The sequence below is a fragment of the Tasmannia lanceolata genome, unplaced genomic scaffold (assembly GCF_043159265.1).
Source record: "Tasmannia lanceolata isolate RefF3 unplaced genomic scaffold, GAP_Taslan_0.1 ptg000284l, whole genome shotgun sequence".
Lineage (NCBI taxonomy): Eukaryota > Viridiplantae > Streptophyta > Magnoliopsida > Canellales > Winteraceae > Tasmannia > Tasmannia lanceolata.
In genome coordinates, this window is record NW_027518959.1 from 185,561 (window position 1) to 190,000 (window position 4,440).

Sequence of the window (4,440 nt, forward strand, 5' to 3'; positions counted from 1 at the left end):
TGGGGAAGGTCATGGAGGACCTTGGAAGCAAGCGCAAGACGAGAGCGAATCGAACAAGGGGCCAGGACGGGGCCTTGTGCCCATGGTCTTCGCAAGACAGCGTCCAAGGCACCCGAAAGCCCAAGGGAACCCAAACCCGGCCGACACTTGCAATCGCACATGCTCTCTGCAACACACCATCAATGCCGCCCAACGGGGCCAGCACGAGCAGTCCTCCGCGGTCCCCTGGCCCTGCGCACGTTTGTCTTCGAAACCGAGCATCAATGCCACAGAAAGTGCCGGGGCGCCAGCTGGAGCCATCATCCGCGTTGCCATGGCTCGCTTGGCCTTGGCTTGCCAGGCCCCGACACGAGCAATCGCGCATTTTCTTTGCAACCGACCATCAATGCCGCCCAACGGGGCCAGCACGAGCAGTCATCCGCGGTCCCCTGGCCCTGCGCACGTTTGTCTTTGAAACCGAGCATCAATGCCACAGAAAGTGCCGGGGCGCCAGCTGGAGCCATCATCCGACGTGCCATGGCTCTGGTCCCATGGTCTTCGCAACCGAGCATTCGTGACACCCGCGGGGCCAGGACACCAACCCTTCCGACACGAGCATTCGCGCATGTTCTTTGGCCACACAACGGCGCCAGCACGAGCAAAATCATCCGCGGTGCGGTGGCCTTGCACGGCCTTTTGTCTTTGGAACCAACCATCAGTGCCACGGGAAGTGCCGGAGTCCCGGCATCCGCGGTGCCAAGTCATTGCGCCCTTGGTCTCTGCAGCGGGGCATGCCGGGCACTCCCAACCATTGCAAGCAAGCAAGCAAGCAAGAAAGAAAGTAAGTAAGTAAGTAAGTATTACATATAGGGGCGGGACATGCGGGGAGATCTGCGAAACGTGCATTACGGGGCACACGCGTACCTACCGGGGCATACCGACCCCTATTGGGGCACACGTGTGCATATCGGGGCATACCGGGCCTATCGGGGCACACGCGTACATACCGGGGCATACCGAGCCCTACTGGGGCACACGTGCGCATATCGGGGCGTACCAAGCCTATCGGGGCATACGCATGTATCCCAAGGCATACCGAGTCAATCCGGGCATACGCGTTCATACCGGGGCGTAACGGGCCTATCGGGGCATACTTGGGCATATCCGGGCAAAAAATGCCCAAAACTTGCGCAACCTTGGCAACCGTGGTCCATTCCTCTCTATATGCCTAGCCTTGCCAACCGTGGTCCATTCCTCACTATATGCCATGGCCTTGTGCCCATGGTCTTCCCAAGACAGCGTCCAAGGCCCCCGGAAGGCCAAGGGAGCCCAACCCAGCAATGCCCTGCTATGGCAAGCCAAGGCCAAGCATTCCGGTGCCTATCCGGGCAAAAATGCAATTCCTCTCTATATGCCTAGCCTTGGCAACCGTGGTCCATTCCCCACCATATGCCATGGCCTTGTGCCCATGGTCTTCCCAAGACAGTGTCCAAGGCGCCCGGAAGGCCAAGGGAGCCCAACCCAGCAATGCCCTGCTTTGGCAAGCCAAGGCCAAGCATTCCGGTGCCTAACCTTGGCAACCGTGGTCCTTTCCTCACCATATGCCATGGCCTTGTGCCCATGGTCTTCGCAAGACATCGTCCAAGGCGCCCAAAAGGCCAAGGGAGCCCAACCCAGCAATGCCTTGCTAGGACAAGCCAAGGCCAAGCATTCCGGTGCCTATCCGGGCAAAAACGCCCAAAGCATGCCCATTCCTTAGCCTATCCAGGCAAAAACGCCCAAAATCTGCACATTCTAGTGCCTATCCGGGCAAAAACGCCCACCAGCATGCCACCCTCCTATAGGGTTTGCGCAACCAACCAGCCTAACCACCAGTGGCAACCAAAGGTGCTGTTAGCGACGACTTCTGAAGACGCAACGAGACGCGACGTGTTTGCGCCCAGACGCGACGAGACGATGCGGGATCTGCGCCCAAGAATGCCTAGACCCGTCGACTTGATGCGGGATCAGCTCGCCCAAGCATGCCTAGTGTGCAAGGCCTGTGTGCAAGGCTAGTGTCCAAGGCTAGTGTGCAAGGCTCATGTGGAACGCTAGTGCGCAAGGCTAGTGCCCAAGGCTTGTGTGCCAGGCCCGTGTGCAAGGCTAGTGTCCAGGGCTTGTGTGCATTGCTTGAGTGCAAGGCTTGTGTGCATTGCTCGAGTGCATGGCTTGTGTGCAAGGGTTGTGCGCAAGGCTAGTGTGCGGGGCTTGTGCGCATGGCTAATGTGCACGGCTTGTGTGCATGGCTACCGTGCAAGGCTAGTTTGCATGGCTAGGGTGCAAGGCTCGCATGCGAGGCTAGTGTGCAAGGCTGCGTGCAAGGGAAGCGTGCAGGGCGAGTGTGCGAGGCCACTGTGCACGGCGCCAGCACTAGCGAGCCATCATCCGCGTTGCCATGGCTCGCTTGGCCTTGGCTTGCCAGGCCCCGACACGAGCAATCGCGCATTTTCTTTGCAACCGACCATCAATGCCGCCCAACGGGGCCAGCACGAGCAGTCATCCGCGGTCCCCTGGCCCTGCGCACGTTTGTCTTTGAAACCGAGCATCAATGCCACAGAAAGTGCCGGGGCGCCAGCTGGAGCCATCATCCGACGTGCCATGGCTCGCTTGGCCTTGGCTTGCCGGGCCCCGACACGAGCAATCGCGCATTTTCTTTGCAACCGACCATCAATGCCGCCCAACGGGGCCAGCACGAGCAGTCATCCGCGGTCCCCTGGCACTGCGCACGTTTGTCTTTGAAACCGAGCATCAATGCCACAGAAAGTGCCGGGGCGCCAGCTGGAGCCATCATCCGACGTGCCATGGCTCTGGTCCCATGGTCTTCGCAACCGAGCATTCGTGACACCCGCGGGGCCAGGACACCAACCCTTCCGACACGAGCATTCGCGCATGTTCTTTGGCCACACAACGGCGCCAGCACGAGCAAAATCATCCGCGGTGCGGTGGCCTTGCACGGCCTTTTGTCTTTGGAACCAACCATCAGTGCCACGGGAAGTGCCGGAGTCCCGGCATCCGCGGTGCCAAGTCATTGCGCCCTTGGTCTCTGCAGCGGGGCATGCCGGGCACTCCCAACCATTGCAAGCAAGCAAGCAAGCAAGAAAGAAAGTAAGTAAGTAAGTAAGTATTACATATAGGGGCGGGACATGCGGGGAGATCTGCGAAACGTGCATTACGGGGCACACGCGTACCTACCGGGGCATACCGACCCCTATTGGGGCACACGTGTGCATATCGGGGCATACCGGGCCTATCAGGGCATACCGGGCCTATCGGGGCACACGCGTACATACCGGGGCATACCGAGCCCTACTGGGGCACACGTGCGCATATCGGGGCGTACCAAGCCTATCGGGGCATACGCATGTATCCCAAGGCATACCGAGTCTATCCGGGCATACGCGTTCATACCGGGGCGTAACGGGCCTATCGGGGCATACTTGGGCATATCCGGGCAAAAAATGCCCAAAACTTGCGCAACCTTGGCAACCGTGGTCCATTCCTCTCTATATGCCTAGCCTTGCCAACCGTGGTCCATTCCTCACTATATGCCATGGCCTTGTGCCCATGGTCTTCCCAAGACAGCGTCCAAGGCCCCCGGAAGGCCAAGGGAGCCCAACCCAGCAATGCCCTGCTATGGCAAGCCAAGGCCAAGCATTCCGGTGCCTATCCGGGCAAAAATGCGATTCCTCTCTATATGCCTAGCCTTGGCAACCGTGGTCCATTCCCCACCATATGCCATGGCCTTGTGCCCATGGTCTTCCCAAGACAGTGTCCAAGGCGCCCGGAAGGCCAAGGGAGCCCAACCCAGCAATGCCCTGCTTTGGCAAGCCAAGGCCAAGCATTCCGGTGCCTAACCTTGGCAACCGTGGTCCTTTCCTCACCATATGCCATGGCCTTGTGCCCATGGTCTTCGCAAGACATCGTCCAAGGCGCCCAAAAGGCCAAGGGAGCCCAACCCAGCAATGCCCTGCTAGGGCAAGCCAAGGCCAAGCATTCCGGTGCCTAACCTTGGCAACCGTGGTCCTTTCCTCACCATATGCCATGGCCTTGTGCCCATGGTCTTCGCAAGACATCGTCCAAGGCGCCCAAAAGGCCAAGGGAGCCCAACCCAGCAATGCCTTGCTAGGACAAGCCAAGGCCAAGCATTCCGGTGCCTATCCGGGCAAAAACGCCCAAAGCATGCCCATTCCTTAGCCTATCCAGGCAAAAACGCCCAAAATCTGCACATTCTAGTGCCTATCCGGGCAAAAACGCCCACCAGCATGCCACCCTCCTATAGGGTTTGCGCAACCAACCAGCCTAACCACCAGTGGCAACCAAAGGTGCTGTTAGCGACGACTTCTGAAGACGCAACGAGACGCGACGTGTTTGCGCCCAGACGCGATGAGACGATGCGGGATCTGCGCCCAAGAATGCCTAGAC